This window comes from Pan paniscus, chromosome 13, assembly GCF_029289425.2.
Source record: "Pan paniscus chromosome 13, NHGRI_mPanPan1-v2.0_pri, whole genome shotgun sequence".
Taxonomy (NCBI): Eukaryota; Metazoa; Chordata; class Mammalia; order Primates; family Hominidae; genus Pan; species Pan paniscus.
In genome coordinates this window covers 108,131,825-108,154,317 of record NC_073262.2, presented here as the reverse complement: position 1 = coordinate 108,154,317, position 22,493 = coordinate 108,131,825, and the positions used below count along the sequence as shown (strand labels likewise).

General features: G+C 38.7%; 1 protein-coding gene across 3 annotated transcripts in view; it reads right to left on the bottom strand.

Annotated features, from left to right (window-relative positions):
• Window positions 1-22,493, bottom strand: part of PARD3B (par-3 family cell polarity regulator beta) — a 1,074,947-nt gene that overhangs the window by 67,547 nt on the left and 984,907 nt on the right. The gene's annotated exons all lie outside the window — the stretch shown is intronic.

Sequence of the window (22,493 nt, the reverse complement as noted above, 5' to 3'; positions counted from 1 at the left end):
GTTGGGAGGTCAAGAGGCGGGTGGATTGCCTGAGGTCTGGAGTCTGAGACCAGACTGGCCAACATAGTGAAACCCCATCTCTGCTGAAAATACAAAAATTAGCCGGGTGTGGTGGCGCACACCTGTAGTCCCAGTTACTCAGGAGGCTGAGGCAGGAGAATCACTTGAACCCGGGAGGCAGAGGTTGCAGTGAGCCCACATCACGCCACTGCACTCCAGTTTGGTTGACATAGTGAGACTTTGTCTCAAAATAAATAAATAAATAAACAAATAAATAAAAGCACCTTTTCTATAAAACCTTTCTTTACTAACAAGGGTTGCTGACAATCAACTGTCTACTCCACAGCATCCATGATGCCCCCCCTGACCACCCTGAACCTCAGTTCTCTCTCTTACGAATGGCCACCCATAAGTGATGAACTGTTTTCTATCTAGTGTTGGTCTTTATTGTTTTTGTCCCTTCCTCTGTACGTCCTGTGTTTACCTCTCTTGGAGTCTTTTCCATCAGCCTCTGAGATCCTAAAGGGCAGTGACTGGCCCCAGTAGGTTTTCAATACTGTGTGTTGGTTTCTTAATGAAAAGATATTGTATCTCATTCTTCTGTAGCTATCATGCCAACTAAAAACAGGATGAACACGTAACAGGTATTTAAAAGTACTTGATTACTGATTGATTCCCCACCTGTTCACCTCAACACACTTGGTATCACATGGACCACTCATGTGCTTCCTTTTGCTCTTGGATATCCCTCACACATGGGCATGGAAGGAGTAAATAGAAAACTTGGACTATCAGGTGGGAAGGAAGAGATTTTGCCAGTAAGCACAGGAAGGAACTAACAGTGTCAAGGTCAGTAGGGAAAATTTTTCTAGGCGGTAATCAACCACCTGGAAGTTATTTTCTTCTTACCAAAAGTCCCGGCTCTCCATAAAACCACCATTACATCCCAGCTTGTGCAGAGTGTGTATATGGGGTTGGGGATATGGGGAGAGATGTTGTAAAACAAGTATACACTTGCACTTAGATTAAGAAAGACTATTCTTGGTGTTTAATTATTGTGGGAGGACCTTTAGAGTGTGTCCTATAAAACCTCTTTATATTTCATCAATAGGTGGAACAGGAGACACTGGGGTTATCTGAGAGGGCAAGAGTCCAGTGAGCTACTACGTAGGTAGGGATGAAGACTTCACATCTTTAAAGCAATCACAGACAGAGAGATTGAGAATTCTCTGCAGTAGGATAAAAGCCTTGGTTTAAATTTCTGAACTTTCTACCAAAACCAGAGGCAAGGATGGTGACAGACAGGGGATAAAAAAAAAAATAGAAAAGGAAGAAGTGAAGGACAGAAACATTGTCCTCACCCATTCCTACCTAAGGTTTGCTTTCTTGTGTTTTTAAACTATTTCTTATGGAAAGAGAATTCCTGCAAATATCAATACTATGCTGAAGGTTATTAATTGTGATTGTTGGAAAATCACTATGCTTATGTATCCATAGTATAGCTCTGGATATTCCAACTGAACTTTTTCTTGTAGCTATAAAGTTCCAAGTTAATAGTTTCAGCACTGTTATCCAGAACTGTCCTGGCATAATGATAATAGCAGTCAGTATTCTGTTGCCTTGAGGAGACCACATGCCTATTACTGTTCTGGTGCCTCAAGGAACAGATTATATGTGTGTATATATATATATATATACACACACACACACACACACATAATTATATGTATTTATAACATATGATTATGTATATATACATACAAATATACATACATACAAATATACATATAAAATATTCAAATATACATAAAATATACATATATACATATAAATATGCATATATTTGTATATTTGCATGTATATACATATATGTGTTTATATATAGTATACATACACACACCTATGAAATATACCCAACAGCATATAAGATTGTGTGAAATGTAAGGTGATCCTTATTCTTAAGGGATTTTCTGTCTTGTTGGGAAAACAGCATTCAAACTGAAATAACCAAAGAATGAAATAGGATAATGTATTTTCAAGTGCCATTCAGGATGTTATCAGCAGTAGCACAGATGAGGCCTGGAGGTGTCAGGAAAAACTTCATGGAAGTACCAGAACTTGGGCCAGTCTTCAAAAGATAGGCAGCAAGCTTGCACATAAGAAATTATTCTGTCCTTCACTAATTGTGTATATCTTTGTATGTTTCTCCATTGATACTGCAACATCATTAATGCAGTCATTCACTGTATTCAAAGCAATGAAGAAATCCAGCGGGTCTCCTCATGGAAACAGGCCTGCAAACAATTGTCGTACAATGAGATCACTGTGGAAGTCTGAGGAAGGAGGCAGTGGGAGTCCGCAGGAACAAATTCCAAAGTCCACCTGGGAGAGTTGAAGACAGCGTCATATGGGTGTTGAAGCGTCATCTCAAACCTGAATATGGATGAGGAGGAGTTTTTCTGGGGCAGAAGGGTGTAGGAGTAGTAGGATAAGCCATTCAAGTAAAGAGCACAAAAGTGAAAAACCATGGAGGCATATCGAAAGCACTGTGTCTTCAGGGAATTTGAAGATTTTGCAAAGGTAGAAACAAGGTATGAAGAAAAGAATACTACTAACTAGCAACTATACTACTGTTGCTCCTACTGTGGCTATTACTGTTACCACCACCACTGCAATTTTTAAAAAGAAACTAGTTTTTAGAGCAGTTTTAGGTTCACAAAAAAATTAAGGCGGCATACAGATTTCCATATAGTCCCACCCCTACACATGCATAGCCTCCTTCATTACCCGCATGCCCCCCAGTGTGCTACAACTGTTACAACTCACTAACTTACATTGACACATTATAATCACTCATAGCCCATAGTTTACATTAGGGCTCTCTCTAGGTGTTACTCACTCTATGGGTTTGGACAAATGTATAATGGCATGTATTCATCATTTCTGTACCATACAGAGAATTTTCATGGCCCTAAACATCTTAAGTGCTCTGCCTATTCATCACTCCTTCCCCCAGGTCCTGGTAACCAATGATCTTTTTACTCTTTTCATAGTCAATTCCAGAGTGTCACATAGTTGGTATCACACAGTATGCAGTCTTTTCAGATTGGCTTCTTTTACTTGGTCATATGCATTTAAGTTTGCTCCATGCTTTTTCATGGCTTGATAGCTCATTTCTTTCCAAGGCTAAGTAATATTCCAGGGCCCAGAGGTAGCACAGTTTATTTAGTCATTCACCTACTAAAATGCATCTTAGTTGCCTCCAAATTTGGGCAATTATGAATAAAGACGTAAACATTTATGTGCAGGTTTTTGTGTGGATGTCAGTTTTCAACTCCTTTGGGTAAATACTAAGGAAGGCGATTGCTGGATCGTATGGTGAGACTATGTTTAGTTTCGCAAGAAACCACCAAATTGTCTTCTAAAGTAGTGATACCATTTTGAATTCCCACCAGAATTCAACGAATGAGAGTTCCTGGTGTTCCACTTCCTTGTCAGCATTTGGTGTGGTCAGTGTTCCCAATTGTAGCCATTCTAATAGGTGTGTAGTCATATCTCATTGCTGTTTTGCCATTTCCTTGATGACATGTGATGTAGAACATCTTTTCACAGTCTTATTTGCCATATGTATATCTTCTTTGCTTCTTTGGTGAGGGATCCATTGAGGTCTTTGGCCCATTTTGTATTTAGGTTGTTTTCTTGTTGGGTTTTAAGATTTCTTTCTGTATTTTGGATACTTCATTATCAGATGTGTCTTTTGCAAACGTTTTTCTCCCAGTCTGTAGCTTCTCTCCTCATTCTCTTGACAGTGTCTTCCACAGAGCAAAATTTTTTAATTTTAATGAAGTTCAACGTATTAATTTTATCTTTCACAGATCATGCGTTTGGTCTTATATCGAAAAAATCATCATCAAACCCTAGGTCATCTAGATTTTCTTGTATTTTATCTCCTGGGAATTTATAGTTTTTAAGATTATTCTTGCCATAACTTGGAGAGTTCAGTGAAGGTCTGAGCCAGAGATTGTAAGAGCATAAACCTCTGAGGGTTTTTCAAAGGATGAAGACAAGAGAGTGTCATTAGGATTTCAAAGAGGTAAGAGCAATAGGATTGACTGTGGATTAAAGGGAGTGATGTATTTAGAATAATGCCCAAGTTTCTGAGCTTAGCAACTACATGGTTTTGGTAATACTCACCGAAACAGGAATAAATGAAGGACAGATTTTGGAGTAGAGGTGGGAGGAGGGAATATCTAGACATATTAAACTGACTTGAGACATGTCAATGGAGATGTCTGGTTGTTGAGTATAATGATTTGCAACTTAGAGAAGTCTGGACTAGAGATGTAGTATTGGGAAACGTTCAGCATACAGATGGTACCAGAAAGCTTGGAAAAGAATGACCAGGAAGAGTCTGTAGGGACCAAATAAAAGAAAAGACAAATGAGAAGAGACAGGAACACTAATACTATTCTTAGGAACACCATCATTTGAAGGGCAGGCCAAAAACACTGAACCCAGGAGGAAGTCTGAGAAAAAGTAGTTGGTTCAGAAGAAAACCAGAAAAATGTTTTATTGTAGAAACCAAGAAAAGAATTCCATGAAGGGAGTCTTCAACAGTGTCAAAACAGTGAAGAGCTTCAGTAAGACAGGGACTGTGTGTTAGTGCACTTCACCCAATCCACCTTTCTTGTAGAGTGTCACCTTCAATTACAGAGCCTGGAAAGCTAAAAACTACCTTTCTCTGGATTCCCTTGCAGCCAATGTACTGGCATGATTTAAGTTAGGCCATAACATTTGGAAAATAGAATTGAGGCAGTGGCCATACTTCCGCTGTTTATTATGGCAAGACTGACTAAATGAGAGGTATGCTTGGTTTTCCTGTGGCAGCTTTAGCAGCTGTAACATTGCTAGTTTGGGGAGTGAAATGTAACTTTTATAGTTGGTCTTAGAATTGGTGGCAGGAGAGGTGGCTTTCTGATTGTGGCATCTTCCTAATCATGGTGGCTCCTGATATGAGCATTGTGTGGCTCTGCAGTCTAAAACTTCCTACATAGAAATAGCAACAGCTCCCCCAGTAGCTCAGTTCTGGAGTGTGGCTTGGAAAAATCATTTCTGAAAGCTTATCCAAGAAGTTTTTTCTTTAACATCCCTTATGGTTCTATAAGCTCATTACTATGGTATAATAAATTTATTCTTTCTTAAGCTACAGTGGATGTTGCTCTCTGCAACTGAACAGAGACCACTATAAAGTCTGCAAAAATATTGTTTGGAATCGGCAATGAGATGGTGATTAGTGGTTTATTGAGAGTGATTTCGGTGGATTGATGGGGAGAGAAAGCCAGACTCTCTGGTGCTGAAAACCTTTCTAGTTTTCTAATAAATAAACACTGATTGTACTGTCTTATGCTGTCACGCTTATGGAATGGGATTAATACTTTCAAATATGTAAACATGTATTAGTGTCTCCTAGGTAGAGTAACATGTGAAGTACCATAAGACATAGAGATGAGAAAAAGTCCTCTCCCTCAGGGATACAATGTTAGTTAATGAAAATGGTGGGGATACATTTCTGTTCCATTATCCAAAAAAACAGATTTAATCATTTTTTTCTCCATTAAATGATTATTGTGGAAAACCACCCCAAAATGACCTCTGTTAACATTTATAAACACATACATATTTTAATGGCATATAGAGCTGTTTTCTCATCTGTTTATTATTGACAATTTTGTATGCTATTGAATATATTTTAAAACATGATTTTTAATGGCTATATAATATCCCATTATATGGAGAAATCATAATTCATGTAATCTACTCCTATAATTTGATCAATTTTTAATACTCGGTTAGAAATGGTGACAATATAGATTAGTGTGTTGGGTACAAATATTCTTGCAAGAGCTGCAAATAGAGGATAGGAAATTGCAGATAGAGGGTTGCTAAAGGGAAGCCAATTTTAAGAAGTTGTGGTTAAGTCCTTAGGAAGTAAGATGACTTGAAGAGGGAGTGAGGGAGAGAAAACAGACACAGGCATTTATAAGCTCACTTCTCATTTTTCTCTGTGCTCAACAAGGCTCAGAAATATTCCTGCTTGAAGAACTCCTTATTAGGTAATTTTCCTCATCACAAAAAAATAAGGTCAGCAGCTTCAATCCAATTAATTTTTTTTAAATCCCTTTATCTTACTTGGTATCATGCAGGTTTTTTTTTTTTCTTTTTAATGTAGTGACCTAAATATATGTCTGACAGAAACAATCTTGACTTAAGCCATAACAGAAATCTAGCCTTTTACACAACAGTGTAACGTTAGAACTTACGCCTGGATTTGGGGCATATTTATCTTTCCTTTACTGATATAGCTCAGGAAGTGAAACTTCAGAGAGCTTATTCAAAACAATTTAAAGCGCTCATACCTTGGTGCGCCTTGCACGTGGTGACCCTCTTTGGCTGGATTATGACAGCCTGTGACAAGCCTATCAGGAGGGCTTGGTGTTTGGAAGGAATGTTGAATTAAGGTGCTTTTAGTCCATGGGAGTTCCCCCAGTTTCATTCACTCAATGCCTGCTGCCGGCTGGGGTGTTAAGAGCCTTGTTAAAATAAAGCTATTAGTCTTTTCTTTACAAAAGCAAAGAGCTTGCTGCTTACATTCATGGTTCCTTAAATTAGTATGTATTTCTAGCCTGGCATTGCTAGAATCAGCAGTTTCATAAAGCAATATCCTAAAGAGGCCATTTAACCTCCCAATATTCCCCATTTGTAGATTAATGGCAGAGGAGAAGATATAATGCCTTTTCAAACATTTTTTAACAATTCATTAAAAATAAAAGAATAAATTACACAAGATTTTTCTGCAAATGTCTGCTGATGAAAAGCGGAAACAATTCAAAATTACAAAATTAACATGTTTTCCAGTTTCTATAGGTTAGGACACATTTTTGCCAATCTTGTAATTTATGTCCTCTAAGCCAATTTTCCTGAGGAAATTAAAAAGCTGCTGTGATGGAGAGGCCAAGCAAAGTTGCAATACGGCTTATTCACCTATATATAACATCCTCATTTACAAACATGTCTTACTTAGATCCATTACAAAAAAATGAGTTTCATGCTGCCAGACACATCATAAGATTAAGATGCAAAGTATAAAAATTTAGATGCCATTTTAGGAAATGTGCCTTTCATTTCAAGTTGGTATCATGACAGATATTTTGGAGAAGTGTTCCACATTTCCAAAAGCTTTCTTCTAATTCCATTGCTCTTACCTAGTTATAGATTTGGCTGGAAGATGTTTAAAGGAATCAACACAATAAAAACTTCTAAAAAGTTATGAACTTGGCTTTCAGCATCTTCTAATATTAAGACTTTTGCTAAAATGCTATATGTTTCTAGGGGAACTAAGGGAAATGCTCTATTTAAACAAAAGGAAACTCATCAAAATAGGATGTTTAATTATTCGTCTTCAACAATATGTGGTATAATATGCCTGAGCTACGTATTTACAAATATGCCATCCAGAGAGGCGAAAGAACACACACTCATTCAAACTATTGTTTCTGAAGTGTTTGTTTTCCGCAATTTGATTTCAGTAATTTTGTGAAATAACTGGGTATTCAGCTTATAGACTAGTCTAGAACATCTGCTAGTTTAAAAAATACAGCAAATAAAATATTTTAGAAGTAACTCTTGGATAAGTCTTTTAACCATACTGTGCCTACATTTTCCTTCCTTGCAACATGTCAGGGTTAAAACAGACATCCTGGAAGTCCCTTCTAACCTGTGCACATTTATAAAAGTTATCTTGCATCATTTCCACATTTATGTTGACCACTAACACCTCATTAATATAGTAACTGTGTGCAGGCACAGGATGATTTTATAGCAGAATGACAGAGAAAAGCAACCTGCAAATTATGAAATTATAAAGTATTTATTGGGATTTAAGCATGAAATCTTATGGTAGCACCATCCAAGTACTGGCTGCATGTACACTGGGCTATGGCATCTTAATAACCTGAACTGTCTCTGTTATGATTGTCTTAGCAGAAAATAAAATCAGACATCTCCTGCCAGCTCTGTTTGTGTCTGGGCCTAAGATACAGTTACCATAGAAACTATGATTGTGGATACAATTTTACAAATTTGGCTTCATCTATCAGATGCACTTTGTGTGTGTATGTGTGTGTATGTGCACGTGTGCGTATGTGCCTTGCCAACAAGCTTGAAGAACAAACTCTGGCTCTGTGTCTTTAATTAAAGAGCCAGACACCATTCCTCATTTCCTATCCCCCATCTGTCTACCTACAAATAGAGATATTGTAACACTGGCTGAAAAGTAAACTCATACTTGAAAAAAGACAAAGGTCTGACGAAAAGAAAAAAAAAAGGCATTAGGAAAAGCATTTCCTAAGAAATCTGTCACCTGTCTTGTATTCTCCAGGAGCAGAGTACACAGGAATTCGATGTAATCTTAGTGACATTAATCACTAGATGCTAATATCTAGTACTTACTAAATTCGGTTTCTGTTTCATGGATGTATTCCATGAGTCATTTACTCCTTGCTGTTTTGTTTTATTGTACACTCTGTGACAGTGTTATTCACTCACCCCAAAGCAGACAATGCTAACCCTCAAAATATGTTCAATTCTTAAATGATATACTAGTTCACATTATTTCTTATACTATCCCTTTTAGCTGATAAACTCTATAAAGCATATTCCTTGACCAAGCTCTCTAGCATATTTTAGGTATACTTCCGTTTATAAAGACCAAACATAGAAAATTTAGGTATACTTCCGTTTATAAAGACCAAACATAGAAAAAAGAAACATTTGGAAAAGCTGAATATTTTGTATCTATTTCAGCCAGTTGGCAAGTTCTGGTCACTTCCATTTACAATTACCAAAAGAAAGGACTCTCTAGAACACTCCACTATCAGTATCATGAGTTGCAATCGTGCTACCATTTCCATCTCTGCCTCATTTCACACATGAGGAAATGAAAGTTCAGCGATCATCAAGAGACTTGCCTAAGGGTCACACAGTGGCAAAGCCAGGATTTGAACTGAGATGTGTCTGACCCCAAAGCAACATTTCTCCCCCGACAATGCTGCTCATATGTTGGCAGTGATCACATAGTTACTGTCACTCTGTTTCCTAAATGAAGAACTGAGATGAAGGACTGGAAAGTTCAAATGAACCTATGGTGGTGATGCGATGGGACGTGTAAAGTAGTCTGTGACTATCTGCAAGTATTCTCAGTGGTTTGTGGTCTTCTTAGCCATATCACTGAACTCCAATGGCCTAGTAATATTTATTTCTTATAGCTGGAGGCATTAATATTTGCATATATACTAATTTTTTGGTATAGCAAAAGTGTTTCCTAATAAGGAGATATGTGTTATAAAAATAGCCTGGTTTATGTACAGTTTTTTTTTCAGTTATTCATACATGGTATCAGTCTATTAATTTGGTTTACCTAAGATCTCAGATTGTAAGCTTCCTGAGTGCTAACACAATGCCTCCTTTTGGCACCATTGCATTCTCAAGGCCTGGCATATCATCTTTGTATCAGTCCGTTCATTAATATTTACTGAGCCAATGAAATAGATATCTCAGACATCTACGCAGTGGAAGTTAACAGAAAGAATGAATCAGATTCCATGCTACATTTTTGGTCCAAACCTATTAAATCATAGAAAACATACTATCAAAATGTTTTCAAGGGAGCTTTACCCTCATGACATCTGTTTTATGGTTATGCCTTATTAAGACTGCCACATTTCTTTTGTTTACACAGTCCTGGCTTTTCGTATTCCTTACAAAATAAAAAATAACCTATAAATAGTCTAACAATTTAGATTTGAACTCGGATCTGGAGTATAAATCAAAACCATTTGGAATCTAAATTATGTAACTGCTTAGCGTGAGGAAAGATTCCTATGAGCTCAGAGCAACAGTGGACTAGGAGAGGAACCGTATACAATAAGATGAATTACTGAGCACACAACTACTGTAGGATGGAATGGCTACGTCATTATGCAGTGTTTACTGGAGTCACAACATTATCAGACCTGTCTACCATTCATGCTGGAATCAGACAGGCATTTTCCTCAAATTTATATTAACCAAGTTATTTTGTGATGACTGCAGCAGCTGAGTTCAAGTTCTAGGAAGATAAATGAAGATAAGTTGAGGAGAAAGGAAGAACTGAACGGATAACCTTCTGAAAACTGATGTTCTTATGTCAAAACCTGGTTTGGAAAACCAAACCAAATAAGCACACATACATACATACATACACACACACACACACACACACACACACACACACACACACAAACAAACACAAACTACTGAATAGTTTCCTGTTAACTAGAGAAAAAAAACTCAGCCTCTTAGTCTGGTATGCAAGGCCTTTAGTAACCCATAGCAACCTAACTTTCCAGCTTTATCTTGTCCTTCTTATGCATGCTCAATGATCTTATTGATCTTATTAAAAATTTTATGGATCCCAAACATATACTTTTTTTTTGGAGACGGAGTTTCACTCTTGTTGCCCAGGCTGGAGTGCAGTGGCGTGATCTCAGCTTACTGCAACCTCCGCCTCCTGGGTTCAAGCTATTCTCCTGCCTCAGCCTCCCGAGTAGCTGGGATTATAGGCATGCACCATCATGCCCAGCTAATTTTATATTTTTAGTAGAGATGAGGTTTCACCATGTTGGTCACGCTGGCCTGGAACTCCTGATCTCAAGTGATCCACACATCTCAGCCTCCCAAAGTGCTGGGATTACAGGTGTGAGCCACCGTGTCTGGCCAGCCAAACATGTGCTTTTTTGCCTATGGCAGGATATCTGTTTCTTCAGTTTTGGTAGCTCTGCCTATCGTCAGGTTAGTGCCATAAACATGGCAGGGGCTTAGTAAATGCTGATTGACTGAATGAATGAAACAAAGAATATTGCTCTGATTGGCTGTACTCATTGCCACGAAGGGAAAAATCAGGTGGATAAAGTAGTAGATAAAAAAAAAATAGGCCAGGCATGGTGGCTCACGTCTGTAATCCCAGCACTTTGGGAGGCTGAGGCGGACAATCACTTGAGGCCAGGAGTTTGAGACCAGCCTGGCCAACATGGCAAAACCCCGTCTCTACTAAAAATACAAAAATTATCTGGGCGTGGTGGTACATGCTTGTAATTCCAGCTACTTGGGAGGCTGAGACAGGAGAATTGCTTGAAGCCAGGAGGTGGAGGTTTTAGTGAACCAAGATTACGCCATTGCATTCCAGCCTGGGCAACAAGAGCGAAACTCTGTCTCAAAAAAAAAAAAAAAAAAAACAAAGACTCTGTGAGCATTAAAACTCTCAAACAGAGAAGGGAGCCTGGAAAAAGGGGTGTAGACAGGGAAAGAGAAAAAAACCCAGAGAAACAGAGAAAAGTTGCAAAAGAGAATGGAAACTATGAAAACAAGCTAGATTATGGCAGTCTACTCTAAATCTTAGCGTACAGGTAATTCCTGTCCTAAATTTCTTTCCATTAATCAAATTCATGGATCAATCAGAATACTTCATTCCTCTACCAGCATGGGTAACACAGACTTTGCTCTTCTGATTACATGTATATATAGCATCTTACTTTCAATGTCTTTAAAATATGATTATTTTAAGTCAACATTTAAAGGTAGATTTGATATAATCATTTAATTGAACATTGATTCATCTACACAGAACTCATTACTGAATTCTTCAATTTCACCAACATAATTTCGTTCCAAATTATCTTTTATCTAGAAGCTGGAAGTGCAAGTCCTGTGAAAACTTTGCCAAAATTAAAAGCTTTTAGATTTCTAATGCTGGCTGAACACAAACCCATGGAAGATTGTTGAAGAATAATGCATGCTTGCCAACTGCCAGATATGACTGCTTTTCGCATAATTAATGTCATTCTTGCTGCTCAAGTACCATTTCCATCGTCTAATAATTTGCACTAATAGAGGAAGTTTCTGCAACGATTTTTGCATCCTGAAAATCCACCGTGGCTTCTACACACCTTTTTAATCAAAATAATGACAATGGACAAAGGAGGCTGCTTAGAAATATTACTGCAACCCTGGGTAGAATTTGCTTTGTCATTGTTTTCAGTCTCAAAAACCTGTCCAAAGGGCTCACTGCATTGAATGTTTTGATTTCAATAGCATTGAACCATATGAATTTATACCCAGAAGAGAAAAATACATAAAATGAATGTGTTGGACAATTTTTCCACCAAAAAATGTGAAAACAGAGTATTTTTTAAAAAAGAAAACCAAAAGATGAGCAGATGCAAATATAGGCCCAGGTCCCGTGAAATATGATAATTGTAAAATACTTTAAGCTGCAGCTTCCAGGAAGAGGAAGTGATAGACCAGCTGCAAATCATAACCTCAAACCTGCCAATTCACAGTGTTTTTTTTTTTTATTATGCTCTTGCAAAATCAAGAACTCTGCTCGGGATATAAAATTATGCAAATTTACAGCAAGCAACAACAACAACAACAAAAAATCAGCCCAAGTGTCTCACATGAGCCAAGACATGGATGTAGCATGATGGTGCCGCACAACTCACATGCCGTGGAGGACACAGAGTCCGTGGTTAGTTGGGTTTCTAGGAACCCTCTCCCAGACTTCCCTGCAAGCTGAGTAGTGATACTAAAATGAGGAAAGTTTGGATATTAGGAGAGAACTGCTGAGTCTTTTCCCCTCTGTTCCTGAGTTACTTTCGAACTAGTGAAAGGCTACATCAAAGCCTCATACTTCTTTGGCTAAGAGGGCTTTGAAAAAACTTCACCTGAGTCACATCTAACCGTACTTGGCTGCTCTGTGAAGTCCACCTAGTGGAGATCTGAGGATGCCACTTGAGCAGAACACGTTTGCTCTGTGCAATGACCTGGGGGAGGGGTGGGGTTCGGGTCTGGAGAACTGTGTTCAGTGATCTGATCAAAGCTTCAGAACCGGATATCTAAACTACTGAGGAAATAATACAAAGGATACTTCAGTGTGGGTTTTAGTAGCCATTGTTAAAATAAAAAACAGCTGGTCATCAGTTGTGACAGCTGGGCTGCTACTTCGTGAACAGTCTGGCAGGCACTGGGGAAAGGACAGAGTGACCAGCAATGGCTGGCTTTGAAGCTTGGATGCTGATGGGCCCCTGACCATGGCCTTGGAGGGGCTGTGCACATACCTGCTCTAGAGGATGATACCTAAAAGGTTAAACCCATTTTCAAACTACCTGTCCTGTTTTTAAAATGTGCTTGCCGTCTAGTTCCTACATACATATTAAATGAGTGATATATCGTCAGATACTATATTCATACAGGGTTTTGCAATGATCAAAGCATGTTCTCAGACATCATCTGACTCAATCCGCAATACTACCCTGACCAGGACAAAGGCAGGTGTTGTGAATTCCTCATAAGACTATTTCACTCAAAGAGAATGACACGGCAGGGAGGGTAGGTCAGACAATCCTAAAAGCACCATCACTCCTAATGCGTGTCTGATTCCAGCATTAATTAATTCTAACTGGAAACTGCATGAAGAGTCTCTAATTGAACACCCAGAGGCAGTGGTCTCAGGCCTGCACACAGTGTGGCATAGTGGTTGGGTTTGAATTCTGGCTCTACCACTTACTGACTTTGTGATCTTGGGCAAGTTAACTTTTGAGCCTCATTTCTCTCATCTGTAAATGCGATTAGTAATACCCACTCAGATGACTGTTATGAGCATTAAATGATATGATGCATATAAATCACATAGTACATCTCACACATAGTCTACTACATGTCAGTAAATATTCATTCTTACTATTGCAGTTACATTGAATCTGACCTTTCTATTGGTTAAAAAACAAAACAAAATAAAAAAACAAAAACACTTGGAGAGGATTTCTTCCCTGCCCTGTAGAGTTCATTTCCATGAACCCCCTGAGCAGATCTGGCTTACAGAGCTAATGGAAGCTTCTTCACCGATATTATTCCGAAAACGGTATTGGGAAAGAGAGTGACGAGAGAGAAAGGAGAGACAGATAGATAGAAAGGGAGGGAATTATAGAGAGAGAACTCTTACTTTCTCTTATGAAAGTGTCTTTTTTTACACTATATGTATACAAGATGAGTGGCTGGAATAATATGACACATTTAGAAGGATGATATGCATGTATGTGTGTGTTTGTGTACACACACGTGACCATCTTATTGTTGTTTACAGAAACAATGCCTAGAGAAGTCTAATTCTTGAGCATGGCATCCAAGCCTTTCACAATCTACAGTCATCATTGTCATCCTCATCAGTATCACCATCCTTCATCCCTGTAAACTCTCACATTTCCTTATGTTGGTTCAAGCTTTTCCCTCTCCCTCTCTCTTCCATCACCAGGTCCTCTGGGAAGCCTGTCAGACAGAACTATTCTCTTTTTATTTTCTGAGAGCCTTCAGTATGTCTTTGTAAAGAATACTTACCTAGACTGTTATAAGGAGATGGTTTGTGTTTTTGTTTTTCCTTCTCTGTTGGATCATCAGTGCTTTGAGGACAAATAATCCTGCTTTATTCATCTTTGTAATACTTCTTATCTAACACATGCTCAATAAATGATTAAAAGAATAAAGCATCAACTAAATGAAAAAAGTAATCTTGAAGGCGAGACATAACACAGGCAAGCAGACAAACAAGTAATCCTCAACTACCCACAGAAAACAGACTTGGATTATCCTAGCTGGGCTACCTCAAGGTGCTATTAGCAACCGAATGCAATGCTCTAATTCATGTGGGAACATTAATTCTACTGAATGAAATCAAGAAACAGTATTTGTGATTTAGGCATTTAACAGTGCAAATATGAAATATGCATTTTATTACATTATTGAGCAGTTTGGGATCACATATAAATGCCAGGACCATGTGTGTGTAGTCCTAGTGACTGGATGAGGAGAGAATGACAGCTGGCTTCCTTCCCAGGGTACAACAGGTTGTGTGCGCAGGTAGAGAGTGAGTCCATCTCCAACTACTGACCTCAGCCATTTTGCTATCGGTCCACTGATGGGTTTTCCTAAATGAGTGCAACTCCCAGATTCAGCCCTGCCGTATGGTGGAAGGCCCTTTCATTGTGTTTTCAAGTCTGAAAGCATCCTCAGTGTCTGTGTTCAGAGAGATGCTCACCTAAGTGCAGTTCTTCCAGAGAAACAAAGGTACAGAGTCTGAAGGGGAAGCATCATGTAGCAAGGGGTCAGCAGACAGGAGAAACAGAGAAAAAAAGAAAAAGAAACCAACACTTGCCATGATTATTTCTATGCAAAGAAGCCAAATCCCAACTTTGGCAGCTAAGCAATTGAAATTCTGGTTGGGTGCCATTTATATGATTTCCCATCTTTAAGGAGAAGAATGTTTATCTACTTACTTAAGGGTCTATTCATTATGCCCCAGTATAGCATGAATGTTGAGCAGAAGCAACACCTATTTATTATCTAGTACTGTTTTGCATTGCTTTAGTGGGCTCAGTTGGAGAATTGTGAGGTGATTTACAAGCATTAGCCTAATACTCTTAACATCCCTAAGAGGTAGGCAAAAGAATATATAAGGATCTCTACTCATCAATGTAATGAAATTAAGAAAAGTGAAAATTTAGGATGAATATTGCAAAGAACTTCTTATGGTATAATCCATTAGGATGAAGGATAATTTCCCAGGGGGAGTTGATTTATATGTTAGAAAATGTACAACGCCCATTCATAATGTATTTGTGACAGATGTAATGCCATGTCCATCTATAAATCAGATTTACCTTCTGTTTGAAGCCCCAGAACCCTTCCTACTGAAGGCTATCCCCAGGGGCACTGACCTGAGATGTTTCAGATCCAAAGGGCCCAATTACTGAAAATCTTCCATCTTGTAATTGGGTTTTGGTATGGAAAATAGCACCAACATTAATCCAAGTCACTTGGAAGGAAGTAGAGAGAGTTACATTCCTGAATTTGTTCATTGGCCCAATATAGTTTAGGGACAGGTCTCTCCGAGTATCTTCCTCAAGGGTCATGAGAAACTCACTTTTACTTTGCAGACAAGCAACAGTGCATAAATTACACTAACAACCCACAAGTGAGTTACTGATCAGGTGATGATCCCTGAATTTAAATTTACAACATTCACAAGGGAAACATCACTTTCAATTTGAGGGTCAACCGTGGGGAACAACCCATCCAAAGAGTGGGTAGAATCATCTTTCCTTAGGAGCAGAGATCAAATACCATAATTCACAGAGCGGCAAAACTCAAATGAGCGGGAGCAGGAGAATGCAAGGCTGTGGAAAGAACAGGAATAGAGGCTCTTTCATGATATTCCTGGGGACACAGGAGCAGGTGGTTCAAAAGTTAATTGAATCATTTCTTAAAAAATCAAAAGTCAATTCAGCCTCCATCATTTCGAATAGCACACAACTCAGCTAAGAGACACCACACGCTTGATCCACCTCACAATTCTCAATCAGAATTCAAATACCTGCTCATAGCTAATACCTGTAAAGGACCCCACTCCCTGCCATTTCTCAGATACTCAGGAAAACCAAACTGCAAGAACCTATGAAAAGAGAGTGAGCTTATTCAAGGTTTTTAGATCCACTCCAATTTTCATTAGGCCTGCTGCCACATTTTTATTAGGCTCACCTTGATTACCTCTCAATCCTACCCCAGGTGAATGCAATACAGCACCATTGGCATGTTTATAACCAGAAAGGAGAAAACACCAGGAAATGCAATTTGGGGTACAATTCTCTACTAGTAAAGCCCCTAAGAAAAATGATCCAACGCTTTAATGTGTTTCTAATTACTAATTTCTGTGAGTTATTGAAATCAGGGATCCTCACAATGGGAGAGCTTGGCTATTGCCTGAGGAATTGCAGCAAAGCGGAGAGCACAGAGCCACTTTGCACAGGAAGAGGAAATTATAAAGGTGGCAGAATGAACTCACTGCCTCATAGGGAAGAGAAACCTTTTACTGGATAATGTCTTCCAATACCTTGTTCTTTAAGTGGGCTATTATTTAAATACTGTGATTGAAAGAGACCCATTACATCAATATTTTCAGAAGGAAATGTATTTCTTATTATGCTACAAACAAATATCATATTAATGGTATTATTACTGTGTGGAGTTTGAACTAGAATATTCACATGCAGATTACAATGAAGAACAGTGGCCCTGCTGTTTTGTGTATCCCATAACCGAGTTGCAAACTGCTGTTAGTACACATCTCTAAGGATGGTTTAGTTTTGAAATGTCCTATGACATCTTCTTTTGGCATGGAGAAAGGAATCAAAGAGTCTGAGGACCACCACTCTGCTCCCTCCCTACCTATTGACTGGGGCCAACTCTAAGGCACAGCTGCACAAGGACGGAGTGTGTGTTAAAGGAAAGACCGGGCTTAGATGTCTGTGATGTACATGATTAGTGGCTGTTGTTACTTCCTCTTTCCATTCATGCAGAGTTCGCAGGTGGGAATAAGCCATGGTATCCTCTGGTGGAAACATGAGAAGGGGGCAGAGCAGATTTGATTATGGGGGCAATATGTCTACACAGTAGATGTAGAGCTAAGAGAGATGCAAAAAAGAACTCCATTTTACTCTGTATACACCCTTCTGTAGACTGGAAACTCATGTGTCCCGATTTTGAACAAATTTGTGAATATAATAGCCTCTGGTTTTGGCAGTCTGGAATGAAATAATTGGCCATCTCTCCTGAAAATCACTCTCTAGAGCTAGGCTGTGAGAAGAACATAGCAAGCTAGACCAATGCCAATCGTTTTTACTGTTTTCTAAGCATGAGGAATACGTATCATCATCTATGCATCTTAGAAAATTAGAAATAACCACTATGGGTAAGAATGGTTAGGCTGGGTGCAGTGGCTCAAGCCTGTAATTCCAGCACTTTGGGAGGCCAAAGTGGGTGGATCACTTGAGGTCAGGAGTTCAAGACCACCTTGGCCAACATGGTGAAACCCTGTTTCTACTAACAATACAAAAATTAACCGGGTGTGGTTGCGGGCACCTGTAATCCCAGTTTCTTGGGAGGCTGAGGCAGGAGAAGAGCTTGAACCCAGGAGGTGGAGGTTGCAGTGAGCTGAGATCATGCCACTACACTCTAGCACTCTAGCCTAGGCGACACAGTAAGACTCTGTCTCCAAAAAAAAGTGGACTCCGTAAGACTCCACAGTTCTGATCCTCCCACCTCTCTGGCCTCCGTCCACTCTCCCTCTCACTCACTCTCCTCTCTGCTCCTCCAGCTTCCCAAGCATCTTGCTCCCTTAGCCTTCTCTGACCACTTTGTAGAAAACAGCATGCCTTGCCCAGCCCCTTAGCCCAGCTTGATATTTCTTCCTGGTCATTATCACGGCCTGATATTTACTCTTTACTTGTTTATTGTCTATCTCTTTTCACAAACATAAACTCTATGAGAACAGGGACTTTGTTTTCTTTCCTAGCACCAGGACCAGTCCCTTGAAAATATTCAACAAATCAACATTTATTTGATCAGGTGAAATGGTTATAAACCACTTTCCTAAACATGCATGTCTCTTCTTGTCCCTTTTTTTTTTTTTTTTTTTGGCTTTTTCACTTTTTCTTTTATCCCTTTTCCTTCTCAAAGACAAAAAATTAATGCACAGAGTAACCCAGAATGGTAAGTCTTTGTAAATGCTTTTACTAGACTCTATTAGAGGTGGCTGGCTGCCTAGTGACTTTTTTCATCTCTTAAAACACTGAACGATTAGCCCCATGTGGTGGCGTGGGCCTGTAGTTCCAGCTACTTGGGAGGCCGAGGTGGAAGGATTGCTTGAGCCCCGGAGGTTGAGGCTGCAGTGACCTGTTTGCACCCCTGCACTCTAGCCTGGGTGACAAAGCAGGACCCTGTCTCAAAAAACAAACAAACAAAAAAAACCCCAAAAACCACTGAATGTTAAAATCTATGTCTTTTTGTAAGTTTAGTATTTATTTTTATAAATTTGAGAATAATTCTGGTTACACAGGGGTGATTTCATTATTTAATGAACACTTATGTTTCCTGTTACTGATGTTTAAACTCGATGATAAAAAACTTTTTAAAATTTGTATTTTAAAATTAGCCTGAAAAAATATACTTTGCCTCAAGTGTAATTGTTATGAATAAAGGTATAGGGGTAAGAAAATGGATTTTTATTTTCCAAATTCATTATTTTGAATTAACCCATGAAAATTTTCACATACAAGAAAATCTGGTGGATAGGAGAATAAAATAAGCCATCTTCAAGTTCTGTACAGAATACGAACTTCATTATTTGTCTTCTGTCATCAAGGTATAAAACAGCTTATCTGGGCACTGGGGTGTTCCTCCTACCAGTCTCACTGCTAAATTGTTTTATTTATGATCATTATTTTCCTTCTGCCTTCCTTCGGGAGAAGAGAATACAAAAATTAAAATTTATAAATTCAAAACATCCACATCTTAAAGAAAATATGTCTAATATTTTCCTTGAGTGAAAAAAGAGGGATGGCCATATTTTGCTTTCTTTTCTTTGCAATGAAAGTTGAAACAGTGATTTTGTGTTATTATAACACTCATCATTTCTCCCTCTAATTTGGATGGTTTTTAATAAAGCTCCATTGATTCCACTGAAAGGCATTCCTCCTGGCAAAAGCAGAACACACACACTGATTGCTAAATATGCAGCAATTATCATATTCAGCAGCACACTTTAATATCTTATTTATAGATGTATCTATCTATAATTTGCTTTAATTAAGTTGCATTGATTTTAATGACAGGAATGATTCGCAGAGAAGGGGCTGGTGTCATATGCTCCTATGAGTCCTGGTCTATCACACTTTTTAAAGATGTGGTCTGATGCCTTAGTGATCTTCCTTAGGCTCCAGGCAAACTCATCCTAACTTAGCGAAGTTTAAGGGAAATTTCCAGTGTGTTGGCACCTCAGATTTTGCCCTCCTGATCACAGGATGGTGTGAATTAATATGTAGCTTTGTGGAATGAGAGTGGCAACCAAATTTCAAAATAGTTTCATTGTGTATAATTGCATCACTAGCCAAATGTTGCACTATTAATTTAGACAACTGCCCCATGTAAGGTGTGGCTTGTAACAGTGTTTTGCCACTCCAGTAACTCTGAAACATTTTCCCCCCAAGCACTGCCAATAACAATAGTTGGCTTTGAGAAGGATATTGGGGCTTGAGCTATTTTAAAATTCTTGATTATTTTCCACACCCCTTCTGGAGTAAGTCTGAGAAGACTGAAACAAAGAACTTATAACAGTTTTGCCTTTTATGACACCTATGTTCAAAAATGATGGGACTAGGTGACTAAACATAACACAAAGAAACATGACAATATCAAGTATATTTTTAAAGCCTCTAAAATATGACTCATCATGACCAGAAACAATTTCTCTTCGTTTTTTAATGGATGAAGAAGTAAGCACTGCTTCTATAAATCTTTGCACCTCAGAAGGTGTCAACATTAATTTTGTATAAATTATCCATGTTCGAATGCCAAGGCATGATCACAAAGGAACACTCAGAAGACAGTTATGCCAGCGCATTCGCAGATTCTGGTCACCATTTTTCACTCACTGATTATTGCTACAAGTGTTGATTAATAGCGGTGTTCACGCTGCTAGAATGCATTTCCCTGGAGGTGAAGAAAACATTCAAGGAAAAAAAAAAAACAGAAAGAAGGAAAGATAATAATCAACCCATCCTTCCGCTTCTCTGTAATAACTCTGCGGAGAGCGTGCAAATCATGGTTCCTGATGATCTGTTAGCAGCTTCTGAACCATTTCACTAAAAAGATCATCCATATGCATCAGATCACCAATTTGTCAATCAGTTTATAAGGCAATTAAATGTTCCCTAATCTCCTCCCTCTCTCTTTGGAAGACGATAAAATGATATAAGCAGCAGGGGTCTGAGAGTGGTGTTAGGACATTTCATATCCAGTCTCTCTCCTGTGTCTCGGTGCCCTGTCTGAATGCTAGATAAAGCTTCAATGACAATAACATGCAAGACTGGAATTTACCAAGGCTGATTAGCTTAGTACTTATTTTTCTCTCAGCAGTAATGCCATCCCTCTTATCCATGGAGGGAGACTAATGAATTGGATTTAGAGAGCAAGAACATTTCTTAATAAATGCAATATGACAGGAGATATGAAAAATACAGATGAGAATACAGCAGGGGAAGGCTTGCATGCCCAGGCGATTCTTCTTTAGACTGTTTAGACCTCAGCTCCAAGAGCCTCTGATCTTGCAGGCTATCAGTTTCCTTTGTCCAGCTCAATAAGATCATTTCCTGCTTCATGTTTCTCTCTCTGGGTGGCTTTTCTCATCATTAATCTTATGATGTGTTTTTGTTCCTCTAACTCTTAATTGTCTCTAATGAGGAGCAGACCATCAATGGCCACATTTGCAGTTCCCCTCTTGATTTAAGTGGAAAGACTAATTAGTATAAATTATGGTGAAAAAAACCTGAGTCCCTCCCATACGTTGGAAGAAGAAAAAGCAAGTGAATTTACAACATTATATCTTCTTGCAGAGAGTATGCACTTCAGTTCTTCCACAGCAATCACGTTTAGGCTCTTGTTGGCTTTTCCATAAAGTCTTTTGCAAAGGTCACAGTCTACATACAGATATTGAAATCCTACCTTTCAGATCACAACCCCTCTCCTTTGACATCTCACCTTTCACTCACCTCCCACCCTGGCATTTTCTAATGGTCCTGCACTACATAATTCCTTTACAACAATTCTTATCCAGGTGGGTCATGCCTCTAGAGTCATCGTTTCTTTCTTCCCCATTTCATCTTCTTGAATCGTCCAGCATGAGTATCTGTGTGGCCAATCCAGGAAGATATTTTTCATTGCTTTAGTCCTCAGTGGAAGCATGTGCAACATTTTGTAGGGGATTATGAAAGAAAGGAATCCAAGTTAGCTCTTACCCTGCTAACCACACGCACGCCAGAGACATTTTGCCCCTCTCTGAATCTCGGATTCTCTAGCTCCTCAGGATGGAAGGGTGTTACCTGAGGAGGGCAAATCTCTGGCAGTTGTAGTAATAGATTCTGAACCCTTAGCTATTGTACTAACCAGAGCACGCTGTATTCTGGAAGAAAGCAGACAAAGCAGAAAAGGAGAAAATAAAAACAAAAAGACAATAACGAATAACAAACATTTAAATTATTTTCCAGCAACCATAAAACCCTTATTTTTGCTACAATTGAACTGACTACAGAGTGGCATTACATGTAAATTACATCAACATCTTTATGATGTTGGCATCTACTCCTCACCTAAAAGTCCTCAAGTCTTGTTTAACCCTGTTGTGGGTGGTAGCGGGTAGCAAAAGACAGGTCTCAAGCATATTAGGATAATACGTTTTCTCCAAACTTCACTAGAAGCATAAATGTGGCGGAGAGAACTTTTGGTTTACTATTTCA